At 43.2% G+C, this 22,029-nt stretch overlaps 1 protein-coding gene across 10 annotated transcripts in view; it reads left to right on the top strand.

Moving 5' to 3' along the window:
• Window positions 1–7,119: 7,119 nt before the first annotated feature.
• Window positions 7,120–22,029, top strand: part of STAU1 (staufen double-stranded RNA binding protein 1) — a 62,667-nt gene continuing 47,757 nt past the window's right edge. For 6 of the 10 annotated variants that reach the window (XM_055545247.1, XM_055545246.1, XM_055545245.1 and 3 more), the window contains exons 1-2: window positions 7,231–7,370; window positions 17,780–17,854. The gene's annotated coding sequence lies outside the window, so the exon portion shown is untranslated. Of the gene's footprint in view, window positions 7,371–17,779; window positions 17,855–22,029 lie in introns of all 10 variants that reach the window. The other 4 variants (XM_055545248.1, XM_055545250.1, XM_055545251.1 and 1 more) reach the window with 4 other exon arrangements.

The following is a 22,029-nucleotide window of genomic DNA, read 5'->3' as shown; positions in this document are numbered from 1 at the left end:
AACCTAGATAGCATATTCAAAAGCAGAGACATTACTTTGCCAACAAAGGTCTGTCTAGTCAAGGCTATGGTTTTTCCAGTAGTCATGTATGGATGTGAGAGTTGGACTGTGAAGAAAGCTGAGCACAGAAGAATTGATGCTTTTGAACTGTGGTGTTGGAGAAAACTCTTGAGAGTCCCTTGGACTGCAAGGAGATCCAACCAGTCCATTCTAAAGGAGATCAGTCCTGGGTGTTCTTTGGAAGGACTGCTGCTAAAGCTGAAACTCCAGTACTTTGGCCACCTCATGTGAAGAGTTGACTCATTGGAAAAGACCCTGACGCTGGGAGGGATTGGGGGCAGGAGGAGAAGGGGATGGCAGAGGATGAGATGGCTGGATGGTATCACCGACTCGATGGACATGAGTTTGAGTGAACTCCGGGAGTTGGTGATGGACAGGGAGGCCTGGAGTGCTGCAGTTCATGGGGTCACAAAGAGTTGGGCATGACTGAGCGACTGAACTGAAGTGAACTATCTGGTATCTTAATAATGTAGAGTCTTGCTAGCCATGAACATAGCTTATATTTCTATTTGTTGACATTTTCCCTGTGTCAATCTATTAAATTTTTTCTTCACGTAGGTTGTGAATTTTTGTTGTAATGTTTATTCCTAGGAATTAAATAATTCTTGCTTTGGAAATGGGGTCTTTCATTATATCTTTTGTTGCATCCCTAAGATGTCTGAAATAGCCCTAGGAAATTGGTCTACCATTAATAATCACTCTGACTGGCAAGCAGTTCTCAAGCACTTTCCCCTTGCAACATGTAGTATAGGTGACCTTGACATATGCCATTCAATCCTACAGGTGTTCCTTGTTTTTTAGAGACTCCGGCAGAGAAAGAAAGGCTCTGGTTCTTTAGCAGTTGATGGAAATTTATATGTATCAGCTATTGTGTTGACAGTTAGGGATACCATGGTGACCTGAGTCCCCGCCCTCATGAAAGCTGATCACATAGTCCTAGCCAAACTGAACAAACTCAGCAAATAATTGAATAATTATAAAGATGCAAAGTTCTGCCAAGGGGCTATGAGATTGGAGCAGTGATAATTGTCAGGTGTTAACATCAATTAACACCCACACTGAAAGCTTCAATTACCTCGCAAATGCTGCTCACTCACCTGCCGTGTCTCCAGTCCTGACTTTCCTTTAAACTCCATTTCCACTTCTCCCTCAGGAGGTAGAGTCTAATCGCCCTAACCCAGTCTGGACTGGCTTGTGTTTTGCTTGTAGCCAGTGAGTGCCTAGTGAGTGGGCCAATGAGTGGCTTAAAGCTCAACATTCAGAAAACTAAGATCATGGCATCCGGTCCCATCACTTCATGCTAAATAGATGGGGAAACAGTGGAGACAGTGGCTGACTCTATTTTTTGGGGCTCCAAAATCACTGCAGATGGTGATTACAGCCATAAAATTAAAAGCCGCTTACTCCTTGGAAGGAAAGTTATGACCAACCTAGACAGCATATTAAAAAACAGAGACATTATTTTGTCAACAAAGATTCATCTAGTCAAGGCTATGGTTTTTCCAGTGGTCATGTATGGATGTGAGAGTTGGACTATAAAGAAAGCTGAGTGCCGAAGAATTGATGCTTTTGAACTGTGATGTTGGAGAAGACTCTTGAGAGTCCCTTGGACTGCAAGGAGATCCACCCAGTCCATCCTAAAGGAGATCAGTCCTGGATGTTCATTGGAAGGACTGATGTTGAAGCTGAAACTCCAATACTTTGGCCACCTGATGTGAAGAGCTGACTCATTTGAAAAGACCCTGATGCTGGGAAAGATTGAGGGCAGGAGGAGAAGGGGACGATGGAGGATGAGATGGTTGGATGGTGTCACCAACTCAATGGACATGAGTTTGGGTAAACTCTGGGAGTTGGTGATGGACAGGGAGGCCTGGCGTGCTGCAGTTCATAGGGTCGAAAAGAGTCAGACACGACTGAACAACTGAACTGAACTGAATGAGTGCTGAGGAATTGATGCTTTTGAACTATGGTGCTGGAGAACTCTTGAGAGTTCCTTGGACAGCAAGGAGATCAAACCAGTCAATCCTAAAGAAAACCAACCCTGAATATTCATTGGAAAGACTGATGCTGAAGCTGAAGCTCCTGTACTTTGGCCACCTGATGTGAAGAGCTGACTCATTGGAAAAGAGCCTGATGCTGGGAAAGATTGAAGGCAGGAGGAGAAGGCAATGACAGAAGACGAGATGGTTGGACGGCATCACTGACTCAGTGGCCAAGAGTCTGAACCAGCTCTGGGAGATGGTGAAAGACAGGGAAGCCTGGCTTGCTGCAGTCCATGGGGGTTGTAGAGAGTCGGACACGACTGAGCGACTGAACAACAACGAGTGAACTACAGCGGATGTGGCTCTGCGTGCCGTCCAAGGCTCAGTCAGATGAAGAGTGTAGGTCTGCCTTGTTGTTGTTGTTCAGAGCTCTGCCTTCCTCTGTGGGATTCTCTCTCTTTAAGCCTTCAGCTGCCAAGTAAACAATTTGATCGCCCTGAGGCTGCCATGCTGTGAGGAAGCTCAAAGTAGCCCATTGAGAGATCACACGGATGGCTTTCCAGAGGCCCAGCCGGCACCCAGGCACTCTATCCCCCAGTGGTCCATTCCACACTATGCTATGCTATACTAAGTCACTTCAGTCGTGCCCGACTCTATGTGACCCCATAGACAGCAGCCTACCAGGCTCCCCTGTCCCTGGGATTCTCCAGGCAAGAGCACTGGAGTGGGTTGCCATTTCCTTCTCCAATGCATGAAAGTGAAAAGTGAAAGTGAAGTCGCTCAATCATGTCCGACTCTTAGCGACCCCATGGACTGCAGCCTGCCAGGCTCCTCGGTCCATGGGATTTTCCAGGCAAGAGTACTGGAGTGGGGTGCCATTGCCTTCTCCGCCATTCCACACTAGAGATCCCAAATTAGAAGATCCTTGTCAAGCTCCTTCCAAATTCCAGACCCACAGATCTACTAGAGATAATAAAATGATTGCTGTTCTTTCAAGCTACTAAATTTGGGATCGGTTCGTCTGGCAGTGTAGTAACGAGACCTGGGCCACGTGTTGCAACACAGGGCTTTGCACATGCTTTCCCTCCTACTTGAAACACTTGCACTGCTTTTGCCTAGTTACCGCCTACGTGTCTCCTTGGATCTTGGTAAAGCTACAAAGCTTCTGGAGGCTTCACTCTCCAAACCTTGAAACTGGGATTTCATAATGCCCTCATAACACCAGGCATCTCTGGTACTTGTCACAGTTGTTCTTAGAGATACTTTCGCTCGTCTTTTTGACAAGTCTTCAGCTCCATAGACCAGCATTCAGTCCATGCAGTTATGTAGGCCAGGCATTGTAAACTCAAACATCAAGAGGAACAGGAGAGTAACATAAATGAGAGATGCGGGGAAGGCAGGGGTTGTGGTGAAATATAAGTACTCATCTCTAGGACACAGTTGCCACTCAGCAGGCTCTGTGCAGCCAAAACTGCCTCCTTTTTAAAAATGTATTATTTATTTATCTGGCTGCACCGGGTCTTACTTGCGACACTTGGAATCTTTAGTTGCCGCATGTAGGATCTAGTTCCTCCACCAGGGATGGAACTCAGGCCCCTGTAGAGAGTGTGTGGAATCTTAGCCTACTGGACCACTAGGGAAGTCCCAAATCTGCCTCTTTAAGGAAATGACACAAACCCAGATTATTATGTGAATGTTACAATGAGAGCTTCCCTGGCGGCTCAGATGGTAAAGCATCTGCCTGCAACGCAGGAGACCCAGGCTCGATCCATGGCCACCCACTCCAGTACTCTTCCCTGGAATATTGCACGGATGGAGAAGTCTGGTAGGCTACAGTCCGTGGGGTTGCAAAGAGTCAGACAGGACTGATCGACCTCACAATGACAGCAACAAATTAAAACTAAAAACCTAGAAGAAAGAAAAGCGGAGAAAAGAAAAACAACAATCACCTGAAGATTTAATACTCCTTATTTTTTTAGAACAACTTTCAACTCTCACTTTGTATAACCAAGGAACTGTATTTAACTGAGGCACAGGTTAGCCGTGGGCTGGCTGAGGTTCAGGAGTAGGTCACTTGGATTTGTTTTTCTCTATGTATACCTAGAGACTGTCAGTCAAATTCTCTTCCAAGGGCCAGAAGACTTGACTCTTGCCTAATTATTAAAAGAAAAAAGAATATTTTTAGGAATTACTTATTTTTCTTTAGGAAGAAGGTGGAAGTGAGGAATTGTGACCATTAAGTTACACTAAATCCTGTGCATTCCTTCCCAGAATTTACATTATATGTATTTGTAATAAGGAATGGGAACTCGCAGAGCTCATGAAGGTCCTGTGAGAGGTTGATATTTATCTAAAGATCATACCTATGATTTCACGTATCGGTTAGAAAATAGAGAAATGAGCTATCAAGCTATGAAAAGATATGGCTTGATATCTTTTCAAGGAATCAAGGAGGATGGACTTCCTGGCTGTCCAGTGGTTAGAACTCTGTGCTTTCACTGCAGTGCCCCGGATTCAATCCCTGGCTAGGGAACTAAGATCTCGAAGTTACACAGCACAGCCAAAAAGAAACAAAGAGCAGTTGGTCACCTTCGCTGATCAGAGCAGCATACTTAATTCTTTACAACACTAAGGCGAGTCCTACGAGTCTTTAGATGGGGAAGCTGAGAAAGGGTGTCTTCAAACTACTAATTCTCATGACCCCTAGGTCAAACGGGAACTTGTTCCTATTTAACTAAGAGGAAAACTGAGGCCCAGCTGTATTGAGGCCCAAGGCATAAGATAACATCCAAGGATTGCGTTGGGGCTGCGGGATGGGGAAGAGAAATACCCCCTCAATATATAGAAGGAGGGAAGAAAGCTGAGACAGGAAGTCACAGGCCCATCAGCTGGGTCACCAGGGGTGACAGTAAAATGGATCAAAACGCTACCTTCTACTTTTAAACCTTTGAAGAGATTGTCTGATTGTGCAGAGACCTCAGCACTGGGTTTAGGGAAACCTTTCTGTGCTCCTTTACCCAAGTGACCTATAGGATCTAGATTGCTTGAAAGTTAGAAAGAAAAAAAAAATTAACCTTTAGCAGAGGGCTGGGCAATATCTGAATGTTGCTTAGTACTGTCTTGCTACTGCTGCTGCTAAGTCGCTTCAGTCGTGTCTGACTCTGTGTGACCCCATAGACGGCAGCCCACCAGGCTCCCCGGCCCTGGGATTCTCCAGGCAAGAACACTGGAGTGGGTTGCCATTTCCTTCTCCAATGCATGAAAGTGAAAAGTGAAAGTGAAGTCGCTCAGTCGTGTCCGACTCTTAGCGACCCCATGGACTGCAGCCTACCAGGCCCCTCCGTCCATGGGATTTTCCAGGCAAGAGTACTGCTGCTGCTAAGCCACTTCAGTCGTGTCTGACTCTGTGTGACCCCATAGACGGCAGCCCACCAGGCTCCCCGGCCCTGGGATTCTCCAGGCAAGAACACTGGAATGGGTTGCCATTTCCTTCTCCAATGCATGAAAGTGAAAAGTGAAAGTGAAGTTGCTCAGTCGTGTCCGACCCTCAGCGACCCCATGGACTGCAGCCTACCAGGCTCCTCCGTCCATGGGATTTTCCAGGCAGGAGTACTGGAGTGGAGTGCCATTGCCTTCTCTGTGGTACTGTCTTACGTGGGTACTAAACGGACAGTGAAGTTCCTTTGACTGTTTTTGGTGTCCTAAAATTCAGGTTTCTTGTATTTTTTTTTAAGACTACATAAAAGTGCCTTTTTATTTAGCTGATTTATTATTTTATATACAGATTATAAGTAAGGAAAATAACAAGAGAGATAAAAGTCACTTTTTTAGATCAATGGAAAATAATAAAATTTTTAACTCAATATTACTTTCTCATCAACAAGCTGTTATTGCAATTGTTTTTTAATTATTTTCTTTTTTTCCCCTAACTTTAAACTTTTTATTTTTTATTGGGACATAGCTGATTTAACAATTTTGTGGTAGTTTCAGGCGAACAGTGAAGGGACTCAGCCATATATACATGTATCCATTCTCCTCCAAACCCTGTCCTCATCCAGGCTGGCAAATAACATTGAGTAGAATTCCATGTGCTATACATGGAATTCCATACGTAGGTCCTTCCTTGTATTTCATAAGGAGCAAAGTCAGGAGGCTTGCCCGATCCGGAAAAGGGAGTCCTCTATGCCTGGGGCAAGGTCCCAAAGCACTGTTTGGAGCAGCCCCATCAGCCACTTGATATCATGAACGCATGCAAATTAAACTATATTGCCCTGGCAAGAGAGATTGAGCAATAGTTAGATTGAGAGATCCTGAGAGAGAGATAGAGAAACTATTTTTAAAGAGTAAGGACGCAGTCCTAGAATAAGCAACAGAGAACGTGCCTGGACATCAGCAGTCCCTTCGTTTACTGTTCCTCAACCTCCAACAACGTGTGCGGTTCTTGACTGCGGCTGATTCAACGTTCCCCATGCGCAAACCTCAATCTCTTATATGAGGGCTGCAAAACACTACTTAGTTCATCTAAAACTCGGCGAAAGAACTAAAAACCCGGCCCTTCCTGCCTTTTAACTCATTATAAAAGTTGGGGCTTTTATTGTGTTTTACTCTCCCTAGAACGGAAGTTCCATGACGGGAGGGGTTTTGTCTGATCACCACTATATTCTCAGCCCTCGGAGCAGTGTTCTGCACGTAGCCGGCGTTTAATAAACATTTACGAAACGAGGAATTGAGAGGCGAGAAAGGAGTAACGCAGGTCGGAGGAGACGATGACGGAAAGGGGGAAAGGGAAGAACGAAGCGGAAGGAGGAAAGAAGGAAGGCCCAGCCTCCGCTCCTCTCCAGCGGGCAACCCACACCGCCCCCCCCCGACCCCCAGAGGACTACAACTCCCAGCAGGCCCCGGGCGCCTAGGGCTGGACAAGGAAGCACAGGCGGGGCCGGCCCGGCTCCAGCCAGCCCGGCTCCCGTCGCGCCTCACGTGACGGCGGCTGCCGCAGCGCCCGCCGGGACCTGTAGTCTGGGCCGCAGGTGGGGGTGGGGCTGGGCACGGAGACGGGCGGGGGCCGGGAGGGCGGGCGCAGGCCCCTCCCCCGTCACTTCCTGCGGGGCTGCGGGCGCCGGGGCGGCTCTTCAGCGTTTGCGCCGGCGGCGGCCGCGTCTGGCTCGGCTCCCCGCCTCCCTCAGACCCCCCGGCCCGGCGGCGTCCGCCTCCTTTGCGGCCACTCCGCCTCTCCCAACCCGACGTCTCTTCCTTCTGCCCCTTCCTCCTTCCCCGCCTCGCCGCCGCCCAGGACCGCCGGCCGGGGGACGAGCCCGGGGCAGCAGCCAGGTGAGACGGCCGGGCCTGACGGGGCCGCGGGGGCCGGTGGGCCGCGCGCCTGGGGCTTAGGCCGCGGCGGGCCTGCGCGCTCTCGGCCTTGCTCGGCGCCCCCTCTCCCCCCACCCCCGCCCGGGCCTCTCTCTCCCGCCCGCGGGGCCTTCCCGGAGGAGGCGGGCTCTTCCGCGCCCCCCAGCCCCCGGGCGCCCCGCGCGGCCTGGACCCCGGGGCGGCCCAGAAAACAGGTGCCACGCCGCCTTGCTTCATTCCTTTTCCTCGCGCGGCGTTGCCGAAGTTATTCTCGGGGCCGGGGCGGGAGGGGTGCGGGGGGGGTCCCCCCGCTTCCAGTCCCTGGGGGTCCGGGACACCCAGATCACCTCAGCCGGGTATGGAGCGTGATACGAGCGTGGCCCAGGTGTCCGACGCGGGGGTTGGGGGGCAGATCCCAGCACTGTCCCCCCCTTCGGCAATTCGCTGGAAGTCTTTTGTGTTTTGGTTAGTAAAAAAAAAGGGGGCGAATGCCGTCCCTGCCTCCGAAGGCTGGTAGGGTTCAGTGAAACGGGGCGTGGGAAGCGCTTATCAGGGTGCCAGACCCACAGCGTGTCCCAATACACCGCCTGCATAGTTTATTAGCGTGATATTAGGGTCTAACTTAATGGGTAGAGAGATTGGACCAGAGTTGACCTACCTACCCGTTTTGGGTTTCCTTAGAGGCGGAAACGTTTCAGCTTCGTGCCCACCGCCAGCGCCGGGGCATTGTTTTGGGGTGGTCAGCATCTGAAAGGGGCGTCCGTTTCATGGGGACACTCTGAGCCGGCAGTCTGTGAAAGATAAGTGTTGTTATTTCCATCTCCTCCGCTGAGTCAACTGCAGGATTTTCACCAGTTCCCTCAAGTCGATGAGCAACCTGTCCTTTTTTTTCCCCTTTTCCCCTGCCCATCATCCGGCTTCTTGTTGTCATTCCATTTCTGGGAAAGTTTCCTTGAGTTTAGCAAACCATTCTGGAGCACTTGCTGTGTTTGTCAGGCTCTGGAGGGAGGGTGTCCGTTTCCGGAGCTGGAAAAATGTCTTGTCTTTTCTTGCCGCTGCATTTCTAACTTCTGACTTTTTTTCTTTTTTTTTTTTTTTTTTCTCACCGCAGCTTTGCTTTTAAGTCCCCTCTGTCCCCGCGGGCCGGCCTTGCTTTTAAGCCTTGCCCCACCTCCGTGTTGCAGTGTTGGCTTATGTGGACGTTTCCTTCTGTTCGGGCGAAGATGTGTGCTTCGGTCTGTTCTGCCTCTGTTCTCTGGCTGTGGGGACGTTTTTAAGGTCACTCTTGCCCTTTTGTTTGTCGCTTTCATCGTTTAGAGGGTGGTGGAAAAAGAGACCAGATTTTTGGTTGATTTTGGACTTTTCAGGAATCAGTGTGCTTACCAAAGGTAGATTGCACTGCAGCTTGTTGAAGTCAAAACTAAAAATACAGTGGGGTGGTGGAGGGAGCTTCAGTCATCCTGGTCACGGGTGGGATTTTTAGTTTTTAATTTTTATTTCTTTTGTTGGTGGTGATTATTTAGTTGGAGCATAATTGCTTTCCAGCGGTTGTGTTAGTTTCTGCTGTACAACCTTGTGAATCAGCTGTATGTGTGTATATATCTCTTCCCTTCTTAGCCTCCCTTCCAACAAGTGGGATTTTTACACAGCAGCTTGATTTGAAGATACTGAGTTTCTTTTAATTCTGTTTTCAGTTGTCCCCTTCTTTAAGGAAACTCAGTTTATGGGGGTTCTAACTTATGGAAGAGTGAGGAAGGTGTGTTTGCTCTGCTGACTGACCCTCCTATATCATAGGGTTGTTTTAGGTAGTACATTTCCTTCTGAACTTAAACTTTGATTTACACCCATCTTTCAGTAACACACTGGATGCAAAGTGGCCTCCTGAATTTTGACGTTTTCCTAGAATTTTCTGACACAGCCTTACATCCAAGAAATAGTTTGAAGTCTTTGGATGACTCTCTAAAAACAGCTATACAGGCAATACAAAGCATGTCTTCTGCCATATTCAAAATTGTAGTATTAGGGAAATGACTTTAACTCTGCAGTTGATAATCTAATTTTTAAAAAAACATTTTATTATGGAAAACATACAAAAGTCAAATAGTATAGAGAACCCCCTGAATTGATCATTCACATTTGATAATTATTAACTCATAGCCAAGGTCAGTCTTGTTTCATGTAGTGCCCCCTCCCCCAAACTAGGTTATTTTGAAATAAATCCTGACTATCATACAGTTTTACCAGATTGCCCCAGACTCTTAATCTGTCACAAGGTTTACTTTTAGTGGAATCATAGTTCTTATTTTGTTTGTTGGGCTTCTTATCTCTGTTTATACATGATTACTGTATATCGGGGCGGGGGGGGGACCACCCTCAAAGACCTATCCAAAATGCTGCCCTGCTTCTTTGCGTACAATAGCAACAGTTCTTGAGCTATTGACTGTAACTGAAAAGCAATCATAAATACATATATCCCTAATCTGGTTTTGGTGGAGGCCTGCCTGTTAAACCACTTTTAATGGAGAAAAGCTTTGTGTCAAAGTTACAAGTACAGTTAATAATTCATTATGAAACCTCCAAAGTTTCTTTACAGTAGTTGTGTAAATATACTGCTGTCACCTTAGGGTAAGAATTAAGCAAAGGATATTTTATTTCAAAGATTTATTTTAAAGATGGCCACTCCCCACAATCTGCTGTATTTATAAACCAGTTTTGTAAATAATAATGAATTCACAGCATGAATATTCATGTTTTTCCTTCTCATCTAAAAAGAGATCTCTCTTAGAATGGAGGTTGACAGGAATATTGTTTGTTACTGTTACTTTTGAAATTTCTGGTTATGAACAGTTTTCAACTTGTAGACCTGTCATATCATTATTTCAATTGTTCAGATTTACTTTTGAGCTTAATCAGTTAATTTACTTGTTAGTTACTACAACCTGGGAGATGAGCAGGACTATGCCTGCCTCTTAAAATTAGGGAGGGGGGAAACCCAACCATTTTGATACCTAAGAAAGGACACAAAATATAGTTTATTTTTAAAAAATGCATAGTGTGTCCCAGTAGGCATTAAGTAAAACTTTTAAATATTTGGAATTGTTACTGTTAGTTCAGACTAAAGTGCTCACTTTTAAGATTCGGCCAGAAAGCCTATTTATATACAGATTATCTTAAGTTTAGAAATGAGCATGACTCATGGAACTTCCCCCTCTGCGATTCTGAAGTCTAAGCCATTAACATTCTGGATATAATTATTAAACATGGGCTATAGCGTGCTGCTTTATCCAGAGTTTCTCTCCAGTAAGACTTGACAATGGGCGGAGGCATAGAGTGGGTCTCAGCTTATGGGGCAATTTTCTCTGATGTGCTTTGACTGGATGGAGTGAGAAAGAGTGAAATTCACCAGCAGAAAGATGAAACTTTCATGAAAAAGGTATCTTTCTGTAGGATGTCGTATATCAATACTAGAAGCCTAGTTTATGAATCTCCAAACTGGATCATATTTGATGTCCTACTTAGTAACAGAATTGCTCAGTTTGGGGAAATATTAATTTCTCTCCCTCAAATGAGAGCTTTTGGAGTTGCTTTATTTCTCTCAGAATAGGATTTGGGGCCTTCAAAATTATTTAGAGAACTTTTGTTTCCCTTATGTATATGTACGTATTATATATGTGTGTTCATTGAATTGTTGTGTAAAATTATTTTTTCAATCAGAAGAGTTCACAAGCTACTATTGTTAAGTTATATTGGTGCTGCTGCTGTTGCTAAGTCACTTCAGTTGTGTCCGACTCTATGCGACCCCAGAGACAGCAGCCCACCAGGCTTCCCCATCCCTGGGATTCTCCAGGCAAGAACACTGGAGTGGGTTGCCATTGCCTTCTCCATATATTGGTGCAGATTCACCTAAAAAAAAAGTTTAGAGAATTTTATAGCATATTTTTGTTTCACATTAGATCTGTAACAGATTGTTTCAGATTAACTTCTTGTGACAGAGACCTTTGTAGTTAAAGTGCTTCTGGTGAATTTTCTGCATGGGCTTTTCCTTAAATGCTTGGTTTTGACCAGGTTTTATTTATGCTTTTCCAAAAAATATAATTTATACATTTAACCATGAGAAGACATTTTAGTTGCTATGGTTATTTTTCCCTAACATTTTGTTATGAAATTTTTCACACATATAACAGTTTGAAGAATTTCAGTGTACACCTCTATATTTACCACCTACTTTCTGCCATTATTTTACTATATTTGCTTTATCACGTGCCATTTCTGTCTGTCCGTCTCTTTTAATTCATTAATCTGCTTTATTTTCAGTACATTTCCAAGTAAATTATAATATCAGCACACAGCATGATTATCTACCAGAGTTAATCTTAAATTGAGACAATTCTACAAAGTATTCCTTGATCCTGAAAGCCAAGAGCTTTGTTGACTTTTGTTTCCAAATTTTATTTTAGTTACAGAATTCTTTGCTTTATTTTTTTGGCTGCACTGTGCAGCATGTAGAACTTCCCTGACCAGGGATTGAACCCATGCCCTCTGAAGGAGAAGCCCAGAATCTTAACCTCTGGACCACCAGGGAAGTCCCAGAACTTCCCTTTCTAAAGGGAATTGTTTTAAGAACTTTTTGCATGAAGATGTGCTTATCCATGTATCAGGTATTATAAAGTTTGAGTAATGTTGATCAGATCCTTTCTTCTCACATAAGGAGATAATAAGATTATAAATATGCAGCTATGTTGATCTTAACAAATGCTGCCAGATGGATGGCTTGGATATATTTTGCTGACAGCTTCATGCTCTGAACTAAAAAATTCTCTGAACTATCAAAGATAATTATTTATTTTAATAAAATGGTAGAGTGAGGAAATTACTGCCAATAGCTTGTTTATTTTAAATATGTACATTTCCATAGACGTGAATAAGGCTGATGTAAAGTGATTTGTGTCACCAGATAAATGGAGGTAGAAGCAAACTCTCTTCAGACTTAATTATATTTTCTGAAATAACACATGTTCAATTGTTAAAGGAGTATATTCAGGGGACTCCCTCAAAGTATATTTACTGAAAACAAAAGTAGGAAAATCTATCCAAGAATGTATTTGCTTTCAATTAAAAATTGGTCTTCTAAATATTAAATCTGTAGCCCATCTGCTTCTGTTTAAACTGGAATCTAATTTGGAAAACTGTGATGACTTTGTGAGTTTTTAACAGTAATGAAAGCAAAACAGAAAATTGTTTTATCATATAATAGAGGTCATAATTATCCTAGAGGCCTTTTGAAATGTCTGCTGAACTACAAAGTCTAAGAAAACCTATTTAAATGTCCTGGGGTCTTTTCCCAAAATGAAAATGGTTGCTCATCAGATTGTCTGTCTACCTGAGGTATCGGTACAGTTGGTTACCCAGTGAGTGTGGGTTGATTTTAATCAGCATGTTCTCTACTTCCATTAAAAAAAATTTTTTTTACAAGTGGTATGTAACTGTAAGTTTATATTTATAGATGTTTTATGACTGAGGACAGGATCAGTGAATTTGCTGGACAATAATATTTGCTACTATTTATTGAGCTCTTACCATGTGCCAGGTTAGGATTACAGGGTGAGAGTTACTTGATGCAGCAAAGGAATCTGAAAGGTCAGATTGAATTTATTTAATAATATAAAAGCTGCTGTTGATTGAGCTCTTCCTTTGTGCTAGAGGTTGAAGTGGACACTTTATGTTGTATTTCTGATCCTTCTGAGTTGCCTTTGCAGTGAAGGGTCATAATAGCTGAGGTCCATCCAGGAGGCGCAGTACTGGAGCGGGTCCTGAGCTCCTTCTACTGAGCATCACCATCTCTAATTATTCTCAGGTGCTTTTTGTTTAGGATGATTGATTCTGCCAGTCAACAGTGCTTTCTTCCCAGTTCTCCCACCCATGGCAGTTAGGATGAATTTTGTTCACTAAGGCTTTAGACCAATCCGGGAAAAAGTCTGGCTCAGTAATACTCAGTCTTTTAAATGAATGCTGTGTCATTTCCTTGAAGTAGCTTGGATTTACAGTTTCCTTTTATTTGTTGTGATAGATTGCTCCAGTCAACTTATAAACTGTTAGGCTGATTCAAAGGTTGAGGGTAGGGCTTAGAAGTAAATGGGGAGGAGGAGGTTTCATTAGCCTTTCCCTAAATTATTGCTATAATCTCCCTTCATGAAGTTTATTATAAATGATTGATTAACTATAGACAAGATTGTTGCTAAGAAAACTAGTTTCTTTAGAGTCGCGTTATTCTGCTTTATTGGAAATGAGTTAACTAAGCCTCTAACTTTATAGGGCTGTTGCCCTCTTTGGTTCCCAGCCATTTCTAACATTCATTTCTTGGCTGACGGTACTCAGAATATTTAATGTAACTTTCTATTTGGTATTGGACTGCCTCTTAAACAGTTTCTTTTTTACTTTCTTTGAATCGATGATCCCCTGAATGAGAAGCCTCTTTGGTTCTCCAGCTCTGCAGTCGTCACCTCTTATGGCTAATCTTAAAAGGCTAGATCAGTGAAACTAAGTGTGCCTTTGGTTTTGGGGTTTTAGTGAGATGGTATTTGAGTTTCCATTCTGTGTTTAATCTCAACCAAGGTGCTGTAAGTGTGTCTCATTAATCAGGAAAAGGTGTTGGAAATAGGTCTTTTCTGGGAAGGGAGTGAGCAGATAATGCTTCTTAAGTGGTTACTGTATTAGCTCCTCTCAGGCAGGAGCTTTGGGATCTACCTGCTGCTAAGTCATGTCAGTCGTGTCCGACTCTGTGCAACCCCATAGACGGCAGCCCACCAGGCTCCCCCGTCCCTGGGATTCTCCAAGCAAGAACACTGGAGTGGGTTGCCATTTCCTTCTCCAATGCATGAAAGTGAAAAGTGAAAGTGAAGTCGCTCAGTCGTGTCCGACCCTCAGTGACCCCATGGACTCCAGCCTTCCAGGCTCCTCCGTCCATGGGATTTTCCAGGCAAGAGTACTGAAGTTGGGTACCATTAGATCTTGTCTAATTCTCACACATTTTTTTCTTTTTTGAAGTCCATGCTTTCTATAGATTAAAATTAACTGAGGCATGAATTTTCTACCCTTGCAGATTCCATCCTGATACAAATAGGGCCACTGTCTGCCGTTGCCATTGTGATTTGGTATAAAATGCTAGGTGGTCCTTTCCTCTGTTAGCAGAGAATTTATATGTAATAATAAGTCTGATTATTCCTGGACGCTCATGTTCTTTGTTGCACAGTTTAACCTGCTTCTTGAAGCTCCATGACTCTTTACCTAGATGACAGTCAAATATGGTTAGGTAAATAAGTTTCCTTTTGGTTTGTAACAGAATGAACCTTTAGAGTCTGGAACAGTTAGAGGATGACTGCCTCAGGGAACTATTTTTCCCTGTTAACTGAGACTTCATTAAACACCAAACAAAAAAGAATAAAGTAAAAAAATTTTTTTTGGAGGGGATGAGGTTGTTTTTAAGTTTGCTACAGTCTTTTTTTGCCCTGTTACAAGGCATGTGAGAGCTTAGTTCCCCAACCAGGGATCAAATCCACGCCCCCTGCAGTGGAAGTGTGGACTCTTAACCCCTGGACCCCCAGGAAAGTCCTATATATTTTTTTCTTTCTCAAATAATGTATCTTAAACATAATTTATTAGTATTATAATGTTGGTTACTGTGTACCCTAAGAAAGTGATGTTTAACAGCTGACTTTGGTGTGACATGTCATCATTTACAAGCATTTCACCTACATTACCAGTTAATCCACCCAGGAATAATATGATTATGGTTTATTAATCATGTGAAATTGGTGGCAGTAACTCTATTTAACATATTAAAAGGTTGAGCCTATAGAGTAAATTGCTCAGGGTGATTCAGCTGAGCACCAAAATTGGGACCCAGCCTCAGATCCCCAGTCGAGAGCTTTCTTGGCCACTCCTTCTGGGTTGGCCTGCCCTCAACGCTTTGAGGGTGCACTATCCTTTGTTTACCAAATAAAATTCTGAGCTGTAATCAAGCTGTTAAAAAAAAACAGTTTTCTGTACCTCACCCAAACAGCCCTGTAATAGCTAGTCTGCCTTATCCTACATCAGTGTCTTGCAGCCAAAGTGCCTTTTATGTTTTGTTGTGTCTTCTTTAGTGATGAGGTAATGTGTATTACAAATGATGTTACTACTAATTAAAATGCTACTGTAAATTATTTGGAGAAGGCAATGGCAGCCCACTCCAGTACTCTTGCCTGGCAAATCCCATGGATCGAGGAGCCTGGTAGGCTGCAGTCCATGGGGTCGCTAAGAGTCGGACACGACTGAGCGACTTCACTTTTACTTTTCACTTTCATGCATTGGAGAAGGAAATGGCAACCCACTCCAGTGTTCTTGCCTGGAGAATCCCAGGGATAGCGGAGCCTGGTGGGCTGCCGTCTATGGGGTTGCACAGAGTTGGACATGACTGAAGCGACTTAGCAGCAGTAAATTATTTATTTAAATTTGTGTGGGTTCAAGGTTGTTCCTGTACGAATGTGGAGTCCGTGAGGACAAGAACTTGTGTACTCCTCTCTCCCTAGTGCCCAGAATAGTGCCTACAGTGTAGTGGGTGTTCAGGAATTACTTGTTGAGTTGAATACAACAGTGAGTTTAATTCACTCTCTTGCATTCTAGTGTGTTTCTTGAGTGGGAAAGAAAGGGAGTTGGGCTTAACCTATAGTCTTCTCTGCTGCTTCTTGGCGTGAGTGCTATAAACATACACGGATAATAACCATGATGGCTTTGGAAATGGTTGGGGATTTAAAGAAAAAGTTTGCTCATGGAAATGTGAACGTGTATGTGAATCTCAGCTGTCACTTACGTGTGTTGAGACATTTGAAATCCAGGTGGTTGTAGACTGCCCTCCCCCCCACCCCCATTTTCCTTGCTGTTAAGTTGCTGGCAGTTGTTTCTCACTGTTTTCTGAATCTATTAATAGCAGCTGCTTTATTCCATTTAAATTTTTAAAAAATTAATTTATTTGGCTGTGCTAAGTGTTAGTTGCAGCATGCGGGACCTTTCGTTGAAATGTGTGAATTCTTAGTGGAGGCATGTGGGATCTAGTTCTCCAACCAGGGATCAAATCCAGGGCTCCTGCATAGGGAGCACGGAGTCCCAGCCACTGGACCACCAGGGAAATCCCCCATTTTAGTTTTTTAACTTCAGGTTTGGGCTGGAAAACCAAACCTACCAAAAGCATTCAGCATAGATTTAGATGGGCTTGGATTGAGGAAAGCCCCATTGATCAAAGGCACAGGCTCTGTTAGGTGGCCTTAGACACCTGTTTGGGCTCTGCACAGGCCTTTTCAGTTTCCATTCATGCTAGTCTTTGAATGGGCAAGATTGTGGAACAGTAGGGTTCTAGATTGGAAAATTGTTAGTGTAGTATACTATTTACAGAAAGAACTTGGGTTGTTAAAATACTGTAGAACATTAGAACTCATGATTTTATTTCTGAAATTAGTTGGACAGCGAAGTACTTTTTATTGCTTATTAATCACAGTAGCAGTGTGTAATTGAAATGAGCAACATTAAAATTATTTTATGTTGTAAGAATGCAAAAAGCATCTCAAGGTAAGGAATTCTGTTTGTTACTGACTATTGGCCATTTAAAGAGGAGGAGCCACTAGGTAAATGAGACTTGGGAGTTTGAGAGTTAAACTCTTATGTTACCTGAAATCCAGTCCTAAAGAATGATTATGATTTTAGATTTACTAGAGGTAATGTGTTTTTTCATATTTTGCAGTTTAATAAAGAATACTTGTGTACAGAGTGCCTTTTTGTAAATTTTCCCATGTAATTGCATTTGCATCATCAAGCGTATGGTAAGGACATTTATGCCCTAAAGTATTTAACCAGTAGTTAAAAGAGGGGGGCTGCAAATTTAAAAATCAGACTTGTGTGGTTGGAAAATATTTTACGTCTGGATCCTTTTTTTCCTTTTCGGCCACACCATGCAGCTTGAAGGATCTTAGATCCCCAGTGAGCAATCCATTGAGCCCGTTCCCTAGGCACTGAAACAGTGGAGCCCCAACTGCTGGACCGCCAGGGAGTTCCCTTGAGTTCCTTTTAAAAAATTAATTTCCGAGGTATTCATAGTTCGCTTAGCAGGAAGTAATTAAGACTTAAAAAGGAAATTTCTATTGTCTCTTATGTTTGTGCCTGCCAAGTGCTTTGCACCCAGTTGGTCCCCAGGCAGCTGTGTCCTCTAGTGGGCGCCACAGCGTGCTGCTGCAAGCCTTGACGTCATGCTTGCAGAAACTTCCCTGGTAAATGTTTAGTCTCCCCCAAACCTCAGCGGTATATATCTTTGTTTTCAGAAAAAGATCGACTCTAGTAAAGTACCATGCTTTCTTATTTTCCAGGAGTTTCCTAACCACGTAACTAACCTCTCAGAACTGAACCAAAACGACATTGTTGCTGAAGCACTTGTTTTTAAGGTATGCATAGTTTGGCTCTATAATTTCAGGCTTGTTCATAATCTATAATGTTTTTGAATTCTTCAGTGATTTATATGGCAAATGGCTTTTACTTCTGGCTATAATATTAGAGAAACAGAAGAAACTTTATGTAGTTTGATTTCTTTTTACTCAGGATTTAATTCGAAAGTAAATACAGGGAAAATTGTTGAAATAATGTAAAACCTTCTAGCCAGCCCTACCATGTACTTTAAATGTAGAGACATGAAAATTGACCACTGAAGCGGCATTAAACATAGCATCTTGGTCATAGAAACTTTATTTAGTTTGCCTTTGATTTAGAGATTTATTTAGAGATTTGCCTTTGATTTTTGCTAAACTTGGTTTTCAAGCTGGTGGGAATAATTCAGCATCATTTTCTATTGTGAATGAAAACAAATTCCATTTCCCACTGGCTGCTTTTGATTGTCTCAACCAAAAAAGGTTTACAGTAAGCGTGTTCAGGATTTTACAGTCCTTGATCAGGATACTGCAAAACACACTGCAAGCACTGGCCCTGCTCTGTGCTCTGTAGCAGGCTCCTTCTAAGAGCTGGAAGCCCATCATCACACCCTCTCTCTGAGGTGGCCATTAGGAGACAAGTGAGCCCTTGCTTTCCTTGGGAATGAGGAAAATTGATGCAAAACAAGCTAAGTTATACAAAGCCCAGGGAAATGGATATGTATGCACTCATCACACTGAATTTGTAAAATGCTTTTCTTTTCAAAGAACTGAGTAACCGTTACAGTGCCTCAGGATTCCATCAGGGTTGTGGCTTTCAGATCACTACAGCTGAGGCTTTGTCAAAGAGCCTGTACGTGGTGCTTTGGGCAAACTGAGGCAAGCAAGCAATGGATTGCCAGGAGTTGGACATAGAATTGCTGTCTGAGTTGGGAGTAGAACTGAAAGCTACAACTCAAAAGTTTGATCTGATTTAACATTGTTGGTTGCTACTTAGCAGCAAAGGGCTTCCCAGGTGGCTCAGTGGTAAAGAATCCACCTATCAATGCAGGAGACGCGGGTTCAATCCCTGGGTCGGGAAGGTCCCCTGGAGAAGGAAATGGCAACCCACTTCAGTATTCTTGCCTGGAAAATTACATGGTCAGAGAAGTCTGGTGGGCTGCAGTCTATGAAGTTTTAGAGTTGGACACAACTGAGCACACACTTAACAGCAAGGCTGGTTTCTTAGAAACTAAGTCTTGGCACTGGTCCGTTTTGCCTGAAGATGGTGGTAAATGCTGTTGTGTTTCTAGGTAGATGGCACAGGGCTACAGTCTACAATTTCTCTTCTCTGAAAGGAAAAGCCAATTAACGGAGTTGAACCAAGCCCCTTCTTATTCAAGATATGGTACACAGTACTACTCTTAAAAATCTCCAGCGAATCACAGATGGATATTTTGATTTAAAAACATTTCCATTTTGGGAATGCCCTGGTGGTCCAGTGGTTGGAACTCCTTGCTTTCACTACTGAGGGTCCGGTTCAGTTGCTGGTCAGTGAATTATAGAAGATCCCACAAGTTGTGCTGCATAGCCAAAAAAACATACCAACCTCTCAAACCCACTTCCGTATTTACAAAAATAATGTATTTGTGTTATTTTTAAGAGTTTCTTCTAGAAGAAGGGAGATTGGTGGGGCGGGGAGCTCTTGATAAGGTTTCAAGCCTAGAAAAGAAAGATTTGCAACTTGCTAGGCTGCAGAACGAAATCTTTTTTTTTTTTTCCACTTTAGCCTACGGTATGGTGTGATAGCTTTTCTGTGATAAACAATTAATAATGAATTCTCTTTTAGGAAGTATTTCTTTAAATGGACTACCCAGTGGTTACATTTGTGTGGAAAGAAAGTTGTCCATTGCCCACATGGCATTGGGCCAACTGTGTGAGGGGGCTGCAGTCAGGCTCTTGTATTGGGTGCAAAGGTCTTGACTAGTCTGGGTTTCCGGGCATTATTTTTGGCTCACTTTATTGCCTTGCAAGTGATTGTGCCTCAGCATGGCTGTTTGTCCTGTGGCTTTCTCCTGGGCACCAAGTACCTTGCTGTCTCTCTTTCTTTTTCCTCTTAAGTAGTTCAGTCATATTTCTTTTGAAGAACCTTTTATTATTGTGTGATTTGGTATATGGGCCTGCTGTTGAACATTATTTGCTTGACATTGACATTGTCTTTTTGGAAATGATTATGTAGGATGATAATGACTGCCATGTTTCTGTGCTTCTGGTGCTCTGCCTACGGGTGTTTGGATAACCTTTGGAGTCAGTGAGGTGCTGTCTCTGAGGGGTAGGGGGTGGAGGATGCTGCTGGGGGGGAGGTGAAGGTAGGGTGAAGTGGTGGTTGGGGGAGTGAGTTCACTTGCAGAAAACTGTATAACCTCATTGCAGCTAGAAAGATGTCTGGGAGAAGGATCTTGGAAGTAACCTGTTGGATGTAAGGGAATGATGTGGGTATTTTAGGTATATGTTAGGAAAAGTGATTTGTTCCTTAACTTTTTGTTGTTGTTGACGAAGTTGCTCTAAGTAAAGCCTCTCAGAAGCTGTAGAGAACAGATTAATAGATGTACAGTTGGTTGCTTAAAGAGCTCTTCTTGTGTCTTTGAGGAAAAGTTTAACAAGTAGTTCTAGCACTTGAGAATGTACAGTCTGCCATAGAAGAGTTCACATGTAGTAGAGGCTTAATAGATTTTGTTGAATAGTGAATAAATGTATCCTAAAATTGCTGTTGGTACTGCTAAAGCTGTGTTATGGTGAAGCACAGACCTTCGTATCTGTGTACCCATACTATGTAAGATTTATTAAGTTGGCACAGGAGTAATTGTGGTTTTTTCGGATCGTGAATTTTAAATCACTATAACTAGGCTCAAACACATCTTTGTTACTTAAAGTAGGGACCATTACAATCAACATATTTTTGTCAATGAGAAATAAGTTAGTTTATTCCTGTAGCATAAAAATCTGTGCTTCAGGATTCAACGAGCTCATGAAAAGCATGTCCTGCCTCCTGCTGGTTGTGGAAGTGTTTTTCCTGCAAAAAGTTCTCGAGATGCTTGAAGAAGTGGTAGTCGTTTGGTGAGAGGTCAGGTGAATATGATGGAGGAGGCAAAACTTTGTAGCCCAATTCATTCAACTTTTGAAGTGTTGTGCGACATGCGATTGGATGTTGTGGAAAAGAATTGGGCCCTTTTGTTGACCAATACCAGCTGCAGGCATTGCAGTTTTTGGTGCATCTCATCAATTTGCTGAACATGCAGAAAGCTATAGTGGCTCAGACAGGCAGCAGACCACCAGACAGTGACCATGACCTTTCTCTGGTGCAGCTTTGGCTTTGGGAAGTGATTTGGAGCTTCTTAGGCCAGCCACTGAGCTGGTCGTCGCCAGTTGTCATATAAAATGACAACTTTTTTTTAATGACACTTTTCGTCGCATGTCACAATCTGATCGAGAAATGGTTTGTTGTTGGCGTAGAGCAAGAGAAGATGACACTTCAAAACGATGATTGTTTTTTTTTGATTTCTGGTCAGCCCACAAGGCACCCACTTACTGAGTTTTTTCACCCTTCCAATTTGCTTCAAATGCTGAACGGCTGTAGACGGTAGACGTTGAGTTCTTTGCAGCCTCGTGTAGTTGTAAGAGGATCAGCTCTGATGGGCGCTCTCCGTTGGTCACCGTCAGCTCCTGTGGCCGTCCACTGCACTCATCTTCAGAGCTCTCATCTCCTTTGCAAACCTTCTTGAACCATCACTGCGCTGTACGTTCATTAGCAATTCCTGGGCCAAATGTGTTGTTGATGTTGTGAGTTGTCGCCACTGCTTTACAACTCATTTTGAACTTGAATTAAAACTTGCTCGAATTTGCTGTTTGTCTAACATCATTTCCATAGTCTAAATATAAAATAAATAGCAAATAATGTCGTTAGCAAAAAAAAAGTGAGAAATGTGCATTAAAATGATATATTAATACAACATAACCACATTTAAGGATGTATTTCCAGTATCAAATGGCAGAGTTTAACAGGGCAAAATTGCAATTACTTTTGCACCAACCTAATAATAAAGGCAAGAAGGGGAAATACTTAGTGCGGTGTTTTGGCTTTTAAAAGCTTGTCCAGAATTGGGATGACTTTTTTCTTTTGTTTTTCTTTCCTTCCTTCCTTCCTTTTTTTAAAAAAT

This window comes from Bubalus kerabau, chromosome 13 (genome assembly GCF_029407905.1).
Source record: "Bubalus kerabau isolate K-KA32 ecotype Philippines breed swamp buffalo chromosome 13, PCC_UOA_SB_1v2, whole genome shotgun sequence".
Taxonomy (NCBI): domain Eukaryota; kingdom Metazoa; phylum Chordata; class Mammalia; order Artiodactyla; family Bovidae; genus Bubalus; species Bubalus kerabau.
Note: the sequence above shows the minus strand (reverse complement) of the source record. Positions and strands in the feature narration are given on the sequence as shown.